The sequence below is a fragment of the Balaenoptera physalus genome (assembly GCF_965194825.1).
Source record: "Balaenoptera physalus genome assembly, chromosome: 8".
NCBI lineage: Eukaryota > Metazoa > Chordata > Mammalia > Artiodactyla > Balaenopteridae > Balaenoptera > Balaenoptera physalus.
Genome location: NC_138887.1, coordinates 60,843,090 through 60,866,134, shown reverse-complemented (window position 1 = coordinate 60,866,134; position 23,045 = coordinate 60,843,090). Strand labels below are relative to the sequence as shown.

Below are 23,045 nucleotides of genomic sequence, written 5' to 3'. Positions count from 1 at the left end.
GGGCTCCCTCCAAAGTTGAGCAACAGTGTCTTCTCATATGCAGGAGCAGCCAGAAGGAGGGGAGGGCAGATAACACTGAGAGCCTGCCCTACAGATTTCATATTTGTCAGCTCCTGCAATCATGTGAGACAATTTCCTTAGAATAACTTTCCTCTCTCCCTCCCTCCCTCCCTCCCTCCCTCCCTCTCTCCCTCTCTCCCTCTCTCCCTCTCCACCTCCATCCCTCTTCCTCCCTCCCCAATCTCTCTCCTATTGATTCTGCTTCTCTGGAGAATACTGACTGATACCCATACATTCACATGTATACACACACTGCACATGCACACACACACCATGCATATGCACAAATGTACACAAGAATGGTGGGGGTAGAAAATGGCTGGATTTCTTGGGAACTATTGCCCTTTGTGGAAAAGCTCACTGACTCTCAGTAAAGAAGATGTGGTTGCCTGTTGCATATTATGTAAACAAATGCTTCCTGCAAAGTTATTATTGTTCCCCTTCTTGTTTTTCCTTTATTTGAGAAATCCCAATATATGAGAAACTATAAACATACTCTCAGGAAACTGAGCATTTTCTTTTTCATTATGAAGTTTCTTTTACAAAAAATAAAAGAGTTTTAAAAACTTAAAAAGAAATTAGCTATGAGATTGAAACTGTGAGTCTCCATAGAGCGCTCGTGAGATTTAAGTACTAAAAGTCATTTCCACAAAGTGGAAACCCAATGATACAACTGCATTCAATTCATTTCTAAATTTGGTGCAACTTACAACATTGTGGGTAAGAGAAAGAAAAAGGCATATGGCTTAAGAATTTGAGTCTTCCACAATGTGGAAACCTCTATTATTCTTAGAAACAAGAGGCAAAAACAAAAGAAAAAAGTAGTAGAAGCTCAAGACACAGAAGTTATAATTCTATTTGAATTCTGAGTATAAATATATATTGTTTATTAACTCTGTATACACTCAGTGGAGTTAATCAAGAAGACAGAGGCTTATTTATAATACATATAATTCATAAAGAAAACTGTGATGGTTAAACTAATCATTTCTACTATCTTAACAACTTTCACTGTTTATCAAGGCTGAATTAATTGGACAGAGACTGGTTTCAATGGTTAAAATAACCAAGCCAGTAAGATTGTCTGTGGTTTAGTCATTTCATACCTAGCTGCAGATTGTCTCACTCTGGCAAATTCCAAATCATAGCTCTAGCAGAGGATAGAAAAACAAACTAAAAACCTGAAAGGAGTTTGTTCATGCAAATACTGTGTAAAGTATTTTAAATAATGAGTTTGTATTTTTAAAAAGTAAACTACATCTTTTTAATAAAACATGTTTTGATTTACTTTTGGAACATGCCTACATTGATTAAGCAATGTTTATAATAGAGCAAAAAGCTTATTAAAGGGGCCAAGAACTCTTCTATGTGCTTTATGAATTAACTGACTTAACACTCAGAAGAACTCCTTGAGATCAGCCTTTTATTATGCCCATTTTATTGATAATGACCCTGAGGCAGAGACTAGCTAAGCATCTTCCACTTGGTCATGGGGCCAGCAAGTGGCAGAATCAGGCCCTCTAAGTACTGAGTCCAGATCTTAAGTGCTACACTACATAATTTTATAGATAAATGCAAAGATCAATATCAGTCTTTCTCCATTTTTATTCAGCAGTGACTTGTGTCCCATTAAAGAATATCTTTCACAGTACCTCCCAAATTAGATTGAATTGAGCCATCAACCCCCCAAGTTGTGGCTCGCGAGCTCTAGAGCACAAGCTTGGTAGTGTATGTATGTCGATGTTACTCTTACTTCGCCCCAGCTTCCACCTCCCCACCCCCGTGTCCTCAAGTCCATTCTCTATGTCTGCATCTTTATTCCTGCCCAGCCACTAGGTTCATCAGTACCATTTTTATTTAGATTCCATATATATGCGTTAGCATATGGTGTTTGTTTTTCTCTTTCCGACTTACTTCACTCTATATGACAGACTCTAGGTCCATCCACCTCACTACAAATAACTCAATTTTGCTTCTTTTTATGGGTGAGTAATATTCCATTGTATATATGTGCTACATCTTCTTTATCCATTCATGTGTCGATGGACACTGAGGTTGCTTCCATGTCCTGGCTATTGTAAATAGTGCTGCAGTGAACATTGTGGTACATGACTCTTTTTGAATTATGGTTTTCTCAGGGTATGTGCCCAGTAGTGGGATTGCTGGGTCATATGGTAGTTCTATTTTTGGTTTTTTAAGGAACCTCCATACTGTTCTCCATAGTGGTTGTATCAATTTACATTCCTACCAACAGTGCAGGAGGGATCCCTTTTCACCACACCCTTTCCAGCATTTATTGTTTCTAGATTTTTTGATAATAGCCATTCTGACCAGTGTGAGGTGATACCTCATTGTAGTGTTGATTTGTGTTTCTCTAATAATTAGTGATGTTGAGCTTGTGACTCTTGGCCATCTGTATGTCTTCTTTGGAGAAATATCTATTTAGGTCTTCTGCCCATTTTTTAATTGGATTGTTTGTTTTTTTGATATTGAGCTCCATGAGCTGTTTGTATATTTTGGAGATTAATCCTTTGTCTGTTGTTTCATTTGCAAATATTTTCTCCCTTTCTGAGGGTTGTCTTTTTGCTTTGCTTATAGTTTCCTTTGCTGTGCAAAAGCGTTTAAGTTTCATTAGGTCTCATTTGTTTATTTTTGTTTTTATTTTCATTACTCTAAGAGGTGGGTCAGAAAAAGATCTTGCTGTGGTTTATGTCAAAGAGTGTTTTTCCTCTAAGAGTTTTATAGTGTCTGGTCTTAATGAGGTCAAACAACTTTTTCTGGGTCACTTGATAACCTTTTCTTTTGAAGTGTGTTTAAGGCTCGTGCCCATTTTTTTTTGTTTTTGATTGACTCTTCTTTATATTAATTTGAAGGAATTTTCTAAATAGGAACCATTTTTTAGTTAAATGTATCATAAATATCCTCTCTGAGTTTGTAGCTTGCCTTTAAGTCTCTTAATTATGTCTTTTGAGGAAAATACATAATTTCTTTATTTGAATATTATAGAATTCATCAGTCTTTTGCCTTTATGGTAATTATTTCCTGTGTCCTATTTAAAGAATTTCTCCATAACATGGAAATCATAAAAATATTATATTTTGTCATTTTTAGATGTAACACTTTGCCTTTTCCATTCAGAACTATACTCCCCTGAGAATTTATTGTTTTTGGTCATGTATGAGTCAAATTCTTATATTTTTACAATATGGATACACAATTCAGCAAGCAAATTTACCATTTAGTAAAATAGCTCACTTTTCCCTCTCCTATGCAGGATCACTGTTATAAATCATGTGCCTGTATTTCTGTGTCTGGGCACTCCATTCTGTTCCGTTGGTAAATTTGTGTATCATTCTTCCGATACTACACTGTCTTAATTACTGACACAGATGTATTGATTTCCAATAAAAGAAGTCTTTCCACTTTGTTATTCTTAATAAAGAGTGCTAGTCTAGTTTTTTGAAATATAATTGGCATATAACATTATATTAATTTGAGGCATACAACATAACGATCTGATAGTTGTATGTACTGTGAAATCACCACAGTAAGTCTAGTTAACATCCATCACCTCACAGTTATGAACTTTTTTCTTATGTTGAGAACTTTTAAGATCTATTCTCTTACTAACTTCCAAATATACAATACAGTATTGCTAATCTATTATTGACTCTTACATTTATGTATAAATGTTATAATCTCTTTGTCCAGTTAAAGGATTAGTGAGATATTATTAAATTATGGATCAATTTGTAGAGAGGTTGCATGTATACTTTGGTATATTTTCTAAACCATTAAGATGTCATATCCCTCTGTATAGGTCTTCCTCAATTTTTCATAATAAAATTTTATGATTTTTACATAGAAACCCTGCACATATTTTGCTACATTTACTCATGGTCAGTGACATTTCTACTGTAATTAAAAAATGCAAATTTAATTTTTAAAGTTCCTATATTATTTCTAGCATATTAAGGATGTGTTCATGGTTAACTGAACTTACATGCAACAACCTTAATAAAATCACCTATTAATTTTAATCCTATGTGTATATTGTAGTATTTTCCTGTAGGCAACCATATTATATGAGATTAATTATTGTTATTTTCCCTTTCCAATCTTTTTATTTAACTTTTCATTCTCCTTGTTTTACTACATTTGGTAAGACATCTAATGTAATGTTCAATAGAAACAGTGATAGTAGGCATCCTTTTCTCACTCCTGTTAAAATAATAAGCCATCAATTATATTTTTAATTATAGTTATTAATATTTTTTAAATTGAAGTATAGTTGATTTAACAATGTTGTGTTAGTTTCAGGTGTACGGCAAAGGGATTCAGTTATGTATATATATGTGTGTGTGTGTGTGTGTGTGTGTGTGTGTGTGTGTGTATTCTTTTTTGAATTCTTTTCCCTTATAGGTTATTACAAAATATTGAGTATATTTCCCTCTGCCATACAGTAGGTCCTTGTTTGTTATCTGTTTTATATGTAGTAGTGTATGTATGTTAATCCCAATAATATTGTTTTATATTTTTGTTTCTTACATATGGTTTTCATTTCTCTGCTGAAATTCTCAGTATTGCTTTTCTTTTCCTCTTCAAACATCTTTATAGATATTTTAAAGTCAGATAATGGTAATACCTTGAGCCTCTGTGTATCTCTTTCTGTTGTCTGTTGTGTCTGTTGAATATTGTTCAGGTTGTCCTTCCTCATTGTGTGCCTATTTATTTTTTAATTGTGTTCCAGATGTATTTTCAAAATGGTTTTGGGAGGGAATTTGTTCATTAGTATAATATCATTTTTCTCCAGAGAGGTTTTTTATGTGATTCTGGAAGGGAGTTAAGGCACTAGCACTCTAGTATCACCTTAATCTAATTTGAGAGAATGAGATGATTTGAAATTGAGCTGTAGTTGACTTTCATTTTTAAGGTGCAGTCTTTTAAGGCTCTGATCCAGAGTGAAGTATTTCAGCAGAACCACTTTCTCTTATTAAACTCTGGATTCCAGCCTGTTATTCTAGTCCCATGAGACAGTTGAAAGTGTTGCTCAAAGCAATACTTACTTCTCAGGAAACTGGCGGATTCCAAGGCTGGAACAAGAAAGACACAGAATGAACTTGGACTATATTGCTATGCAGAAAAGTAAGGAATTACTCAAAAAATAATAGGGACATGTCAAAAAGATAAAGAAGCCACCTTTATGAGGCTCCTACTGACAAAATATGAGACAAATTGAGCACCAAAGTAATGAAATATGAAGACAAATTATAAATCATTGCAAATATAGGAATTGATGAGTCTATATTAATGGTAAATAAATATAGCCATCTATTAGTTAAGTAATTAATTAATTAATAAGGCAAAAAGTTGGACTGTTGCTTACAGTAGAATGCCAAGTGCTGTTTGGTAAATATGGACAGAGTGCTGGAGCTGGAAAATCAGTATTTTGCAAGTATCACTGTAAAGACTGATCAGGCAAGAATCATCCATAGATGTTCATCTATAGATTTTAAGGTTAGGAGGAAAACTTAATAAGAAACTGGATATTTGTATGTTCTTAAAAATGTCAGATTGCTTACTAGCCACAAGGAAATAAAATTGTTGTACAGTGAGAAATTAATTAGACAACACTTTGACAGAGTGAGCAAAATTAATGTTACCGATGATGGGCCACAGGAACAGGAGGATGTCATATGCATCCAGAGGTGATACCCTGAGGAGAACACTAAGTTGTTCATGTTTTATTTTGGCTGAGAATGTAATGAGGAGATAGAAAAAACTGAGGATAGTTCTATTTTTAAAAGGTAGGAGGATTACTGTATTAGTCAGAAATGTTAATATCATAATAAAGAAAGGTTGTGAAAATGTTCCATATTAAATGAGGCTAAGGAGACCTGGCAAATAATTGAAATAGCTGACCTTAGATAAGATAATATATTGGAGGGGGAAATGTTATAAATGACATCATTGGGTCAGCTGATAAAATTGATCAAAGTATTGTATCAGTGTTTTATGTACTGAAATTGTTAACTATACTGCCATTATCTTAAACAATATTCATATTCTTAGGAAAGATATGCTGAAGTATTTAGGTGTAAAGAGTGTATATTGTCTTACATGCAAATATTTCAGAAAAATAAAAACTAGTTATGTGTATGCATATTTTGTACAAAATTAACAATAACTGAATTGATATAAAGGGTGTACATTGAATACCTTTATTCTTGAAACTTTTATGTAAGTTTGAAATTATATACATATACTTTCTAAGATTTTTTTTTTTTAAATAGTGTTATTCAACCTCTCAGCCAGCCTATCCGTATCAGTAAATATCTTCAGGGAAAAAGAAGACCCAAACTCTTCCCTTCCCCTCCCTGAGTGCTCTTCTCCCCTGACTTTTGGCCAACAAAATACAGCTTTTTTTTTTGTTTTTTTTTAAGCTTCCCAATGATTATTTTTAATGCCATATTTTATTTTTAGTGAAAAATTTAAGTACAAAGAAAAATTATACACAAATTATATAATGAATTTCTGTGTACCCACAACCCAAGTTTTCAAATCTTTATAGCCTGACATATTTTTCTTTTTAATTACTTATTAAGAAAAAAAATTACATAATGTCTTTCTCTTATTCCCACTTTATCATTCCTAGGTATAGCAACTATCCTTGTTTTGTTGATTATCATTCCCATGTATGTATACATGAAGTATAAAAATGTCTATAAACAATAGATGGCATTGTTTTCATGAATTTAAATTTTATATAAATGGTATACCACTGTATCCTACTGAAGTTTCTTTTTAAATCAACATCATATTTATTGAATTTATTCATGCTAACACTTCTACTTTATTTACATATATTTATATTATACCATCATATGAATATACCACAAGTAATTTACACATTTTCTTGGTTATTAAAATGTTAAAGTTTATTATAATTCTCGATTATAATGTCACAATGAATGTGCTTCTATTGTGACTTACTGTGCATTATGGGCAAGGATTTCTTTAGGACCAAGAATACATGGTATTTTGTGAGGAGTATGTTTCCTGAGGTGTAAGGAATGTGTATATTTTTCTAAATAATTATTTCCAAATTGCTTTTCAAAGTGCTTCCATCAAAAGAGCAATGCCTCCTTCAGTGTTGTATGAGATTTACTGTTGCTCTACAGCCTTGCAGAAACTTGGTACTATCAGACTTTAAAATGTTGCCTCTGTAATCATTATTAAATGATATCTCATGATTATTTCATTTACATTTCCCTGATAACTAGGGAATTTTGAACATACTTAATTTTTTTGGGGGGGGGGGCGGGTGAAGTAGAAAAGGATAGTGTTATTACTTTGCCAGGCAAAGGGGGAACACAGTAGGCTAGCGCCTCAAGAACTGTGCCCCCCCCCCCCCCCCCCCCGGGGAATAGGGAGAGGTCTTATAGTCAGGGCTCCTGGTCAGGGGTATGCGATAAGGATCAAGGCAGTAACAGGCTTTCATTCTTCTGATGGGTTGGTGGTGAGGTAAGCAGCAGTCAGCATCACCAACCTTCAGGTCCAACTGGTCTGGGGTCTGCATGTTTGTGAGCAGCATACCATCCTTAATCGTTAACTTCTCCCACCTGGAGGGGGTTTCGACATCTGCAAAATAGCTTAAAGATATTGTTATGTGTATTGTTGATGGGGAAACAGAACCTTGCCCCAAGGCTGATCTTGACTGTTTCTCCCTGGTCTCACATCCCCTCCCTTCCCTAATTAACAACTACTTGAACATACTTTAAATGTGTACTTTCTATTTAAGTTCTGTGATTTGTTATTTTTAACTTTGCCCATTGTTCTATTTGATTATTTTTCTCTTACTGATTAGTAAGAATTTTTTATATATTATGGATATTACTCTTTAGTTATATACATTACAAATATAGTCTTCTAGTCTGTGCATATATCTTTGGTTTGTAGTACTGTTTTTAAATCAGAAATTTTAAATTTTATTGAAGCCAAATTTAACTTACTTTATAAGATGTGATTTTTCTCTCTTGTTTAAGTAACTGAGAACAGTCAACTGAATTCCATTGTATTTTCTTCTAAATATTTTAATGTTTCAATTTCTATATTTAAGTTTTTATTTCATTTGTCATGTCTTATATGGTGTGTGATCTAATAGATTTTCCTACATGGGAAACCATAATATTGTAGTCAACATTTGCCCCAGTGATTTGTTGTATGACTTTGCTTTGTTTTGAATTTCAATTTCCCGCAGATGGTTATTTGTGATTCTAAAATTTTGCTGTTTTCCATTAGTCTGTTAATCTAATCCTGAATAGATACCACACTTTCTTAATTAATCTCATGTTGTAATATTTTAACCTCAAAATCATAAAGGAAAGTGGTCTATTTCTCATGTGCACTACATGCCTATAGTACTTACTATAGTCACCCATTGACTCAGACTGATGGAGCAGCCATCATATTGTAACATCATTATTATTTTTTCTATCAGATCTCCTTCATTTTTACATTCTGCAGTTCAAACAACAAACCCATCAGCTATTCCTGCTGAAATAGTTAGACATTTCATTAGCTGTTAAAGCAGATTGCCCTCTTGCTATATCTACTATTTTGTTCCTAAAAAGCCTAGCTGAGGTTTTTGTTCTGGCCAAGTCAACAATCCTCTCCACTTGCTTGTAGGTCTGAGAATCAAACATTGCTACACAGATTGATTATCCTGGGGAGTTGAGATATTGAACACATATCCTCTATCTAGAGTACTGAAAAAATACTGTCAGGGAGGGGGAATAATAATTAAATTGACACACGACAGATTAACAGAAAAACAAAAAAACTAATTTGTAGATACTGAAGTCTCATAGAAATAGAACCTAAGAAGTGACCAAAACAGACAGCTTTTATACTTTTTAGACAAAGAAACAACTTTGTGAGAAACTGACAGGACAAAGAAACTTAGGCTTTGGGTGCTTAATTAGTGAAGAAGCTAAACAGAGTTTGGGTTTTGGGTAGTAAATTAGTAAAGAAGTAAAAAGGCTTATATAGGTTTCTCAGCCAAGAATTCCCTATCTCTGGCAACAAGGAAGCCTCTCTACCTCCTTATATCGGGAGGGTGCCTTCACATGGGAGATTTGTTTCCTGCTTTCAGGGGATCAGAGGAGGGTCAGACTGCCCTTTGTGCACTGGCAGTTTCTCAAGTAACTTTATTTGTTTATTTTTTTTATATTGGGTCATAGTTTTTATTTTATTTATTTATTTATTTATTTATTTATTTATTTATTTTTAAAATTTTTGGCTGTGTTGGGTCTTCGTTGCTACATCCAGGCTTTCTCTAGTTATGGTGAGTGTGGGCTACTCTTCCTTGCTGTGCACGGGCTTCTCATTGTGGTGGCTTCTCTTGTTGCGGAGCACAAGCTCTAGGCGCGTGGGCTTCAGCAGTTGCAGCACGCGGGCTCAGTAGTTGTGGCACACAGGCCCTAGAGCATGCAGGCTTCAGTAGTTGCGGCGCATGGGCTCAGTAGTTGTGGTGCGTGGGCTCGGTAGTTGTGGTGCACGGGCTTAGTTGCTCCGCGGCATGTAGGATCTTCCCAGACCAGGGATCGAACTCGTATCCCCTGCATTGGCAGGCAGGTTCTTAACCACTGCGCCACCAGGGAAGTCCCTCTCAAGTAACTTTAATTCAAAGTAATCAATATACCATTGTGGCATATTTTGGGGCAACCTGCTCTGAGCCCCAGTAATACCCTAATATGTGATTGTATCTTAAAAGGATCTATAGAAGGACAGTAATATAAAGTCTGTGGTAGGAAATTAGGAGAAATCTTTAACCTGATCTCAAAGTTTTCCTGCTCAAGCCCAATGGTGTTCAGAATTTGGTTTCATCAGCAGGGGTGAAAATTACAATCATGCATGGAAACTAAATCTTTTTTTAGGTAGAACATGTAAAAGGCAAAAACAATTGGTAATGCCTTCCCTGACAGTTACTGTAACAGCCATGAAGGCTGTACAGCACTGCTTAAGTATTTATTTGACATTTATTAAACAGAGTTTAATGGTAGTGACATTTTAATCTAGTTCATCAATTTAATAGTTTTCATGAAAATGCTCCATTTATTTAGATGCTCTGTGTATCTTTCCTATTCTCACTAATCATTTTTGTTCATTTGCTATTGCTGTAGGTTGTTTTGAAATAGTGCATTAGAATCAGAAGAATATAGTTTCATAAAGCATTATCATTAAAAACCTATCTAGATTAAGATGTAGTAAGTAATTATAATTTTACAGGGTTATTTTTTCATTTGTCTCAATGACAGTAAATCATTAGGCCTGAGAAACCATCCGTATGGATCTATAGATACATGCCAGAAGTCATCTTTGGAAACATAATCATACATTATTATGAAACCCCAATTTATAATGGGTTTTCTTCTAAAAAAATCTTTAGTAGTAATCTCTCCTAATGAACATGATAAATCTGATCATCATCAAGGGAGTTTTAGCTTCAAATTTCTTTACCAAATCAGTAGAACCCTAGGATAAAATAATAAGTAGACAAATGATGTTGTTCTGCTCCTTTAGGGTAGATATTTTGTACCCGAGCTATTTCTAGTGCTGGTCTAAATTCAAGTATCCAAATTAACAAGTAATCAGTAAGGTCCTGGCACTTTGAAGATTTGAGCGTATATGGATTTTTATTTCTGCTGACTGTGTTTTCACTGCCTGGGTATAGGGTGGTCGAAGGTGTATATCTGTCTTTCCATCTGTGAAGACCTCAAGAATGGCCATAAGGAGAAAGAGACGATTTTTAAATATGAATTTAACTGATGTGACTATTTCATGATAAAATGACAATTTGTGGCATTATTAATTTCTGACAACTTTTTGTGAAGTTGGCCTAGTACAGTGAGTCTAGTCTGAGGAACTCTGTAATCATCTTAGATAGATTGCTTCTGAAGGAAGTTTTGTTGATGCTGGTGTGTCTTCAGAGATGGCCAACTGGATGGTTATGAAGTACCATTGTATGACATCCTTGACCATATAGCCACTCTGTAGAAACAATATTATCAGTACCCAGGATTTCTTGGACGTAGATTGATAATCATGATTACAAAATTCTCACTGTAATATAAATTAAATAGCAGCTTACTCATTTACACTGAGGAACATTGCCATCAGGTAGAACAGACATCAGGTGGTCCAGTGTTATTCTGTTTTAAAGAGAAATTTTCATGTGAAGCTGAATTATCAAAATTTTAAAACAATGCAAGAGAAATTATTTATAGGCTATGAATATTAAAGATCTTTAGACTTTATGCATAGAATTAAAATCTGTCTCCATAAGAAGGATAGATGTGCTAGGTAGGTATACTTTTCCCTCTTACCCATGGGGGAAATTTCTTTCCTCAATCATGTTTTGGTAGATTTTCTCAATATCCAGTGGCCTGCTGATAAATATTTAACAAACTGGCTCTTGAGGAAAAAAATCCTAATTTGTAGTGTGTTCCAATTTCTGTGGTATATATATTATCACCATGGCTAAGTTCAAGTTACTAATATCACTGAATGTACAGCTGGGAACAGATGTACACAGCCCAGCTCTCACAAGCCAGCCCCAGCTGGCTCTGTCAAACCAGTGCGATGTCTACCTTTCAGGTACCACTTTGTAAGCCTACACTACTGAAAAATTATTATTCTACTAAGGGGTATTTTTTAAAATATATTAAATATATCCGATTATAATCATATCTTAATCTTTCGTACCTTAAAATGACTTTTTTTTTCTGAGCTATCATATCCTCATTTTATGGTTTAATTTTCAGAAGTACTTCTTATTTTCAAGTTCTTGGGGAGCTCTTGGTAATTGATTCCATGTATTCTCTACTCCAGACTTTCTATTGTGTTTTCCTAATACCACCTACATCAGAATCTCTGAGAAAGGGGACTTAGAATCAGCATTTTAACAAATTCCTTCAGAGAAGGATTGTTAAACTTTGAGAATTTCTTTTCTAAAGACCTGCCTTTTCCTTAAAGACAAAAGTTTATTTTAACATAAGGTAGACAAAAATGCAGTCAAAATAGAAGTGGGTAATGGGAGAGTAAGCAGTGGTGAGAAGTTAGTTTTGGGAGTTCATGAAAATGTAATCTTGATGGGCTTGACTTTGTTGAATAAGGACTTAGTTATAGAAGGTTTTCTTTTCTCTAGTTTTGTCATCTAGTAAACACATGATTCATGGTGGTAATTCTCAATCGTCAGGTACAGCAGAATCCCCTGGTGAGGTTAAATTTGTATGTAATTATTCCACGTGATGCTAATAAGCAGCCAGCGTTGAGAACCACTTCCAGCAGGAATCCCAAATTTTCTTCGCTCATGACACTCACAATTTTTTCCTGGAATCCCTGTGTCAGTAAACAAAACAAAACACCTAAGAGTTCTGTTTGAGTATTAGTTCTAAGCATCTTAATACATATTTACATCTTAACAACTTAACAGTACATTGCAAAATTAATTGTTGAAAAGAAGTTGAAAGAATAAAATCATACTTCTATTACTTTCTTAAATAACCAAAATTATTTACAGATGGGATGTGTGCACCTTGTGGGCAATGCACAGCTCCTCGGAACTTGGTTTCAGGTTTGAGACTTCCATCCTCTTTTCCTGTTCCACATTGATTTTCTCACTGTACTTGCCTTTGAAGAAATTAGTAATATCTGAGCTCTGAAGAGAGATGATGCCATTGAAAGAAATGTAGTGTGATCATGAGCTGGTAGTTTCTGTTTCTCTTGAAAACTCAAAATATCTCAGAGTGCTCTTTGTAGCTCCCTGGGGCACCTTGGCACACAATTTGGAAACCAGAGACTTATAGAACAAATTTTATGAGAATGGCCAAATCAATTTTAAAAATCCCAAAACACAGTGATAAAAGGCAAAAAGAACTTGATGAGAGCCAGGATTGCTTGTTAAGTTTTGATTTTCTCAATTTTTCAATGATAAAGATGGTGATAATGATGATAAAAGTAACTGACATTTAATGGGAACTAGCTATGTACTAATCACTACATTTTATATATTTTCCCAATTAATTTTTAGTAACAAATCTAAGAAGTAGGTACAGTTTCCCTAGTTTTTAGGTATGAAAATTGAGGCTTAGAGCTTTAGCTACTCCCCACCTAGTAGGTGGCACAGGTGAATAGGGAAGGTCGTTTATTTGTGAATTCATCTTGATAGGAACATGACTTAATCGTGAAGAATAGAATTGGTGGTGAGTCTGTGGTCTCAGTATAAGCAGGCAGATCAAAAAGTAACGCAGTGAGAAAACAAAGAATTCCTGGCATAAATACGGGTCTTGGTAGAACTGGATGGAAAAAACAATCGCAAAATCCCACTAGTTTGGATACACATGTCTGTGAGTGTGTGTGTATGTGTGCATGCACGTGCACATGCAAGTACATACATTACTACTAGATATTACATACATACACACACATTCATAATTACCAAATATTATTTGGCTAGGGTTATGTCCAATTGCAAATGAGAATTAGAAGAGGCAAAATGGTGTAAAACCAAGTGTTAGAAGGGGAAAGGATGGGTAACAGTAGGAAAAGGGAAGGGATGGGAGAGGACAGAGTAATGACAGCAGCTCCTATCATCGTGCACCTTCCTGATCTCTCTATCACTATTGCCCTTTACTTGCAATATTAAAATTCTTAAATATTTCTCTTCAGCTATCCCCTGTCTCAAGCCTACTGTTAAATTTTAACACAAAGAGTTTGGACTAAGGACTTTGCTCTTCTCTTTAAAATGTCTCTTTCTTCTTGGGAGCTTTGTGTTACTTCCCACGTGTTAGGTTGGGTTCCAGAGCTAAAAACGGCAGAGTTCTTGAGTTGCCTGTGTACTGCTGACAAGCCTGTAATGACAAGTGCTAATTTGTATCTATGAAGGAAAATCAGGAAAAAAAAAGGCATGTAATGTCAGAAATATGAGGATATATACTTTAATTAAATCAGTGAAGACCCTCCAGAGCCTCTGTTTTAAAGTTTCTCTATTTGTCATTAGGCTGGAAAATAACAAGAAGAAATTACATGTTGTCTACTGTCTCCTCCATTTCTTCCCTGCCTTCTCCTCAACCCAAAATGATATTATCTTAGTCATTAGGTTCGTGGGACATATGCTGTTAGGCTGCATTTGTATTGGAAATTGACCCATTTCTAAGAACCATGAGATGCTTTTTCTCACACTGCCCTGTATACACTCTGATGATTCATCCTGTTTTCACTGCTTGACTGGGTGACCTTTTGCACTTATGGATCCCTTAATTTAATGAGCACAATCCCTGGTACATGACAATCATCTAATAAATATGTTTTGGATGAATTAATAAAATCCACCCCATATAGTTGTATGCTGTGGTCTAAATAGTTTACGTAATATATCTTAAGTTACACCTCTTTAATTGAACAACTGCAGGTCAGATTTACCCTGCTCAGACAAAATTATCTAATGGCTATTGAAAAAATTGTCTAACCACACTCTCTTTCTCCAGTATATCAGCCTCTCTGATCTCCATACTTTAATCAGCTTATCTCCAGCAGTAAGTGCTGAATGACTCAGTCTGCTCTGCACTCAAGCTGCAATTGACTACTTTCTCTGCTGTTCTCTTAGTCTGGGAATTTCTGATCACTTCTGTCATTCTTCCCCTCTTTGCTTTCTCCTACCACCTGTCAAACCCCTCTTCCTCCTGGAAAGTCAGTGTAGACATGCTGTTGTAGGAGAGGAAAAGTAATTTTCCCTCTTCCCTTTTAGGTATTGGCTGAGAACTTCCTATAATAAAAAGAAAGATTAACAGGAGAAAAACAAACAGAAGTTTAATAACATGAATACCTCCTGTATACATGGGAGATACCCAGAAAAACTAAGTAACTCCCTGAAATGGCCCAAGTCACCACCTTAAATACCATCTCCAGCTAAAGACAAAAGATGTTGAATAGGGGAAAAGGTTAGTCATGGGAGGTTATTAACTAAAGCACAGTAAACAAGGATAAGGTCCTAAGGCAGATTTAAGTCCTTGTTTTCTCCATGGACAAGAGTTTCTAGAGATTTAGACATTCTCCTCTTCCTAATACAGAAAGAGAAACACCTGTACAAATGGATATTTTTCCTATAAATGTTAATGTCTCTCACAAAAAGATAACTACTATTTGTTTTTCAGAGCTTCTCCCTTGTTTGCTGTTTGTTTTTTGTTTTGTTTTTAATAACCAGGTCAAAATAATCTTTATGCTAAAGGGGCATATTTTGGGGTGGCATTTTCTGCTCCGCTTCACTATCTTTCTCTTAGCCTTCACTGGTCTATGTGGTTTTAATCACTCTCCCCTTTTACTATCAAGAGGCCTTTGCTTTCACATTTCACATAGCATTTGTTTTACTTTTTGCTATGGATGGGTTTTCACATAAGAGTTAAAATGTTTGTTGAATGGGTGAATGAATGTTCTATTGCTCATTGTTAAGCAGAGTATAAATCATGTAATTTCCAACTCTGTTTCATTTAATAGTGGGTGGGAAAATACCTGCTTTAAGTTGTCACTATTTGAGGTAATTCTTTGTAGTCTAACTGGAGAAAAATTATGAAGCCATGTCTGATGCCACAGTGCTAGATTCTACTTTTCTCTCAAAGACTAATGAAAGGTAATTTTTTGGAAGAGTAGTGTTATCCACTGCTTTTATGTTTTTGTTTTGTTTTCTCTTATATATTGAAGGAGAGCAAAGTATCCTACCACAAAATATGCCACTTCGGCATATTGATTATTTTGAATTAAAGTTACTTAAGAAACAACAAGTACAAGAAGGACACTCTGATTCTTCTTTGTCCTCCTAAAAGCAAAAAATAAATCTCATATGTGAAAAGTATCCTCTCTGTACCAGGAGGTAAAGAGACGATCTTATCATGAGAGACAGGGAATTCAAGGCTGAGAAGCCTGTATAAACCTGTTACTTCTTCACTAATTAGCTACCTAAGACCCAAACCCTTTTATTTTGTCAATTCTTCACAAATTTATTTTTTGTCTAAAAGATATAAAAGCTGCCTGCTTTGCTCACTTCCTTGAGCCTCATATCTTTGGGTATCCTGTGTGTACAAAATTAAATTTGTTTTTCTTCTGTTAATTTGTCTTATGTCAATTTAATAATTAGACCAGCCAAACAACCTAGAAGGGAAGAAGGAAAATGTTTTCCTCCTCTACTATATATAATACATATATATGTTTATATATATATATATATAGTCAATGTAGACCTGCTCCCCAGTTATTTTTTTCTCTTTCCTATTCTATTCTTCTTCAATCTGTAGGTGAGTAAAATTTGCCACCCCAAAAATGTGTTTCTTTGGTATGAGGGTTGATTTATGCTGATTATTTTTAAGAAACAGAGGCTAGGAAGTCTTTATTTTTACCTCTCCCTTAGCTGCCTAAAGAATTGAAATAAAGGGTCTGTCAACTGAAAAAAAAAAAAAAAAAGCACAAGGTGAGAATTATGAGTTAAGTTTTATCTGGGGCAAAATTACAACCATAGCCCAGGAGACAGCCTCTCAGATAGCTCTGAGGAACTGCTCCAGAGAGGTAGTGGGGAAGGCCAGTACATGTATGATTTTGGTGAAGGGGGTATTTGTGCAATCAGGCACACATTTTGTAAGAAGGGTGCTGCTAGTCATGAGGAGCAAATGTCTCCGTTAATGATTTTAGTGCTTCTCTAGATATGAGAAGATGCAAGAAATTGGGCTCATAAAATCTTTTTCTGAAAATATCTAACTATCTGAAGGTCTGTTTTGCCAGTTTTTCCCAGAGGACAGAGTACCTCATTCCTGATCTCCACCCTGAACTTCTTTCAGGGTGTGCTGAAGGTCAGCAAAGGCAGTGGCTAGTGACGTAATCCTTGTAGAGGCAGATGGCAAGTGACAATTTTTAGTTGACAGTCCTGTTCCTAGAATAGAGCTATCACCAGAGATATCTGTAATGAATATGGTCTAGGTGTGGTGGGGAAAACTTGGCAGGGCCTGGAGATCAGAGTGCACTCTGTGTCCCATTGTCTCTGCCTAGCCCAGCAAACATCTATTTACCAAACGTTTGTTTTTCCTTCTCCATGTGAATTGCCTTCCTCCGCTTTGAAGTCCCAAACCACTACCCCCAACATACTCTTTGGTCTTTAGCTGAAGATGGTGTTTAAGGTGAAGATTTCAGCCATTTGGTGAGTTAGTCAGTTTTCCCGGGTCCCTCCCATGTATACGTGTTATTAAAATTGTGTTTGATTTTCTCCTGTTAATCTGTTTCATGTCAACTTAATTAAGACCAGCCAGAAGAACCTAGAAGGGCAGAGGAAAATTTCTTCCTCTCTGACAAATCTTATCCCTGCTCATGCATTGTTCAAATGCTATTTCTCCTGTCAGATGACGTTTTATAAAATCAGCAAGGTAACTGGGCTTCTTGAATATGTAGAGTCTCTTTTTTTTTAAATATAGTGGTAGAGATATTTACTTTGTAAATAAGAGAATTTTGAAAGAGGAAGTTCAATATATTGCTAGCTATATGTGGCCCAAATGGTAAACGTAGATTGAAATTGATTGCATCCCTTGATGTGTCTTTCCACATATTCCTTTTGTGTATGATAATGCCACTAGTAGGTAGTGGAGGCATAGAGGGGACCTGAATAGGTAATGATGCTAATTTGCTGCATGCAAGAACAGAGCAGAAGTGCCCTTCTGCATTTACCATGTTAGAGGTGAAAAGTGATGGGGAGTTTGCTTTAGAAATACATGATAAAAAGGAAAATTGATCTTTGTCTGTGTTTGTCCTCTTTTGTTGTTGTGGGAACAATATTGAATGCTTTCTTGAAACTACTGATCAATTGCTATCTTCCTCCTGACAGTCCTTTCTGTCACTGTTTGATACTCTTTTATCTCTTTTCTCAGTACATGCTATGTTAGTACTGTTCATTTGCTCAAACATTTATTGAGTGCTTACCTGTAGTCCACACTGCACTAGGTGTTATGGGGAGTAAATATAAGTACAGAAGAAGAAAAAATATAGTTTCTGCCTTAAAGAAGACATTAGTCTTTCTCTGCCCAACACAACCTGACTGTTGAAAGCTCTTTAACGTGATTATGAGGAATGAAGTAAATATTTATTTTGTCATCTAAGTAGAAATACATAACATCTGTATTTAAAACTCTACTATAAACTTATCTTCCACAATTATCCTACTTTCCAACAAGTTGTTCATGATTTCTTTAAAAATACAACACTAAAATTCAACATTCTTTAAGATAATGTAATGTTTTTGCCACATCAACTCCATTATTATTAATCATCTTAAAAGTGTTGCATTACAGTAAATTTTTTATCCTTTTTTGGAAAGTATGATTGATTTTACTAAGCATGATTTTTATAATTGTGACAGAAAGAAAATAATTATAGGTTTTTTTACTCCTCCTACTCCTAGAACCTAAGGAGGTTTTGAGATTTTCTTTTCTCCTCTGGTTCTTAAGAGGTAATTGGGGAATCTCAAAGAACCTCTGACAGTGATCCATATAACAAAGAACTGAACCAGTAGGAAGAGGGCAGGGCAAAAACCTGGGTTGGTCAGACTCTGAGAATTTAGTAAACAAGAATATAATGAACAGAGAAAAGAGGTACTTGAAGTCAGCTGCTGTACAGACTTCCAGGAGACAGGCAAATGAAGAGAAATTTTAGGGTATATTTAGAATTCATGCTGTACATTGACCCCGCTCCTTCTCTCTTCTACCCTTACCACAGCACTGCTTCCTATCAATAAACAAATACATACTCAAGTTACTTTTAATACATTTAAGATGAAAAGAAACACAATCAATTACAAGGTAGAACAATATATTAGGGTTATTTGGATGCCCAAAAAATGGAAAAGCATTTTACTCATACGATATTAAACAGGAGTCTGCAGCTTTTGTGATTATTTAGTAATCAAGTAATGGCCCTTTTACTTCTCTAAAAATGTTAAAAGAAAAACCCAGCCAATACTTATGAAAAATACTTTTATTTTAAACAAGTAGAAAACATACCTAGGTCTTCAGAGATTCCGATGTAATAGTCTGTGTGTGGCCCAAGCAGCTATTTTCCAAAAGCTCCCCAGGTGATTTTAATGAGCATGTGTTAACTGGAACTCCTGCTGAGTAGTCTGATAGCTTTCATGTAGGAGGAAACTGCCAGAAAAGGTGACTTCATGTTAAGAAGTGACTGGGCTGGATGTAAAATGGCAGTGGACGAAGTTTGCCCACTTAGTAAACTTATGCACTCTTTAACAAATATTGAAACCGATATTTTCATTTGTGTTTTAATTAATTGCATTGTTCACATGCTTTTCTTTTCGAAATATTTTTATAGTTTCTGTCTTCATTGACATCTTTACAAACCCCTCTTCTCCTCCAAAATTGTATAGCTATTACCCTATGTTCTGTTGTGGTGTTTTCTATGTAGTATCAGTCTGTAGCTTTGTGTGTGAGCTGGCAGAAAGAGACAGGGTGACGGAATGAGTGCCGGTTATCATTAAATTTTGAAATTTTGAAATCATGCTAGCTTTACAAAATGAACTGATATGCATTCCAAATATTTCTGTTTGCTGTAACAGTTTAAAGAACGTAAGACTTTTTTTTGAAAGTTTGAAAGAATTCTCCAGTAATCCAACTGGATTTACCTTTGTACTGTAACTATTGTTCTATAATTATTTTTCAAATTTTGACTCATGATATTCAAAGTCTGCCTTTTCACTAATCATTTTTAATTAACTGTATCATTAAATTATTCATTTCATACATACTTTCAAAATACTGATTTATGTGTATTCTCTTATAATGTCTTTATTCCAAATACAAAGTCACGTTCCTTTGCATTTTTAATATTAAATACTCTTCTTTTTTCTTTTTTCTTTTTTTTCTAATTTTCTTTGCCAGAAATTTTCCCATTTTATCAGTCTTTTCCGGGAACTAAGTCTTTGAGTTACCTTTTTTTAACTGCATTTTCCCCATAAACTAATTGATTTAAAAAAAAAAATCAATGTCATTGAAGTTTTCATTTTAAGATATAAAAATAAAAACAAATATGCTGTAGGTAATATTAAAAGTTAACTTATAAAACCTTTATCTTTACAGTATTTTTATTTTATTGCAAGTTAATAGACATTGTCCCCAAATTTATAGTTATAAACTCTTCACTAGGTTTTTTTTTTTTTTTTCTTTTTTTTTTTTTTAACATCTTTATTGAAGTATAATTGCCTTACAATGGTGTGTTAGCTTCTGCTTTATAACAAAGTGAATCAGTTATACATATACAATATGTTCCCATTTCTCTTCCCTCTTGCATCTCCCTCCCTCCCACCCTCCCATCCCATCCCTCTAGGTGGTCACAAAGCACCGAGCTGATCTCCCTGTGCTATTCAGCTGCTTCCCACTAGTTATCTATTTTACATTTGGTAGTGTATATATGTCCATGACACTCTCTTACCCTGTCACATCTCACCCCACCCCCTCCCCATATCCTCAAGTCCATTCTCTAGTAGGTCTGTGTCTTTATTCCCGTCTTGCCACTAGGTTCTTCATGGCCTTTTCACTAGGTTTTTGTAGTGTTTCTTGATTGGTTGGTTTCTTTCTCTCTCTCTCTCTCTCTCTCTTTCTCTTTCTCTTTCTCTGTGGTCTAAGTTTAATGTTTTTTATTACTACTCAAATGTGATTTTAAATTTTTTTAATGTTTTTGTGTGTACATATGTGAACATGCATATACAAATGTATTAATTTTCATGTAGGTAAATTCAGACAATGTGTTTTTAATAATGTAACCAAGCCAAATACGAAATCAAAATCATATAGTGTGACCCCAAACAATAAAACCACAGAATTTAAAAGGTCAGCAATTCTCACTTTTCACATTCATATTCCTTGCAAATATTTCATATAACATCACTTAATACTTTCCTTGTTTGTACTTGTAATTTTAAAATTCTTGTTATATCATGCTCTTTCCTTCCATCAATCAAATATCACAGTGATTTACCATTAGTTAGTTAAGGGCACATCACTCACTCCAAATCACTCCACCAAACTCAGTACTCAGAAGTGCTTTGTTATATAAAACATTTGTACATTCATATATGCATACCAATAGGCACCGTTCAAACCAGTTAGGTGCTCTCTGGGCCTAGTTTTTAAATATTGGGGACATAGAAAATGTATAGTTAAATATTTGCTTTAGAGTTGAGAATGCTGAGACTCAGAGATTTTGATTACTCACCAAATATCACACAGCTGGAGGATGGTCATAGGCCAAGAATAAACTATCTCTAGTTCTCAGTTGTTTAATTTGCCATGCAGAGTCATGGGTGAATAAATAATTATAAATGTATATATAGTAGTTGAAAACATTTAAAAGAAGGAGATTCCCCAAAGTTCCTAGAGACATTGTATTAGTGCTAACCAACAAATTAGAAATGAAATTTCAAGTAAAGCAGTAACCTTTTTATGTTTGTGTGATGTGATCATTATAGTTCTAATCAAATTTAATTTAAGCCAAATTATCCTCAGATTCTCTTTTTCCTGCTATTGTCTTATAATTTCATTGCTTTTTGTTTTCTGTTTGGTCCCTTGAGGTCAAATTTTTATGCAGTTGATAATTTTATTGATTAACCAGAGCACTCTCTTAAATTTTTGATATTTCATCAATAATATGAAAATACCACAGCTCTATGTCATGTCTTAAGATTCTATCAGTGTTATTTAGACTCAAGTAATACATATGGACTTGGTTTCTCTAAGTATAAGAATTCCAAATGCGACCAGATGAAAGAGTATGTTAGAAAATATATACATATATACATATATATGCTAAAAACATAAGGGAATTTTAAAATGTCACTAGCTGTGTCTGTGTGTCTTTAATGTTAACTAATTTATTAGTTAAGTATGCCATTATTCCTTTACCCAGAAGAGTCACTGTAAAATGTGTTCGCTGACATTTTCTATAACTTAGTATTTAATTAAGTCTTTTGAATTGAAATTTACTTATAAAATGCAACCCTGACTCCCTGGATAACTTGTACAACTCTTTTTCTCTCTCTTTCTGTATGGCTGTCCGTCCCTATTCTTTCTGTCTCTGTCCCTCTCTACATTTTTGGTATTTATGCTTCCTTCCAAAAATTCTCATGAGAAAAAGAGGATATATAAAAGGAGGAGTAAGTGTGAAGACAAGGTCCACAGTATGACTATTTTAACTTCATTAAATGGTGAATTATATTAATTGATATTTTCCAGAATGTTGGAATAGGTTTCCTTTAATCTTCACGTGAAGTTAAAACATGAAGATAACATAAAGTTATCTAATATTCATGTAATTTCCGGTATTACTATCAGAGTTTTTAGCAATACTAATATACCAAGCCGCAGCTTTCATCAGTATGGCAGAGTTAGATATTGAAAGGTCCCAGCCATGAACGTGACTCACTTTTTGTCAAATTCATCTTAGAGCCAAAATAAGATTCTGGAGTCGCATTTGCTAGTTTTCACACTTTGGCAATGATAGACTGTGTTCCCCAGTTGCCAAAGTTATTTACAGTTGACAGTCTGACACAAATACAGATTAAATAGAAGCTCTAACAGCATTCAGTTTCAAAAAATCATTTTTTTCTTGATTCTCAGCCAGTTAGTAGTCATGTAAAACCTGTCTTTGTCAAAAATAAAAGATTTGAATAGGGCTACAATGAGGAGGGTTAAACCTGGATAATTGGACAAGTGCATTAAGACCATACATCAGGTTTAAATGCCTGCCATTATTTGGGTGGATTCTGATTTACCTTTTGATTCATCACTTTTCAAATGCAAAGTAATTGTAGGATTCCAAACTTTTGACCTTTACAAATGTCAAAAGAGGGAAAAATACTTTCTACAATGACAATAGGTGGTTTCTTTCCA

General features: G+C 34.6%; 1 long non-coding RNA gene across 1 annotated transcript; it reads left to right on the top strand.

Annotated features, from left to right (window-relative positions):
- The first annotated feature begins 226 nt into the window (after positions 1–226).
- LOC309665614 lies at positions 227–22,639 on the top strand. Its single transcript, XR_014266577.1, has 2 exons — positions 227–20,303; positions 20,699–22,639. It is a non-coding gene; the product is annotated as an uncharacterized lncRNA (long non-coding RNA).
- Positions 22,640–23,045: the final 406 nt, after the last annotated feature.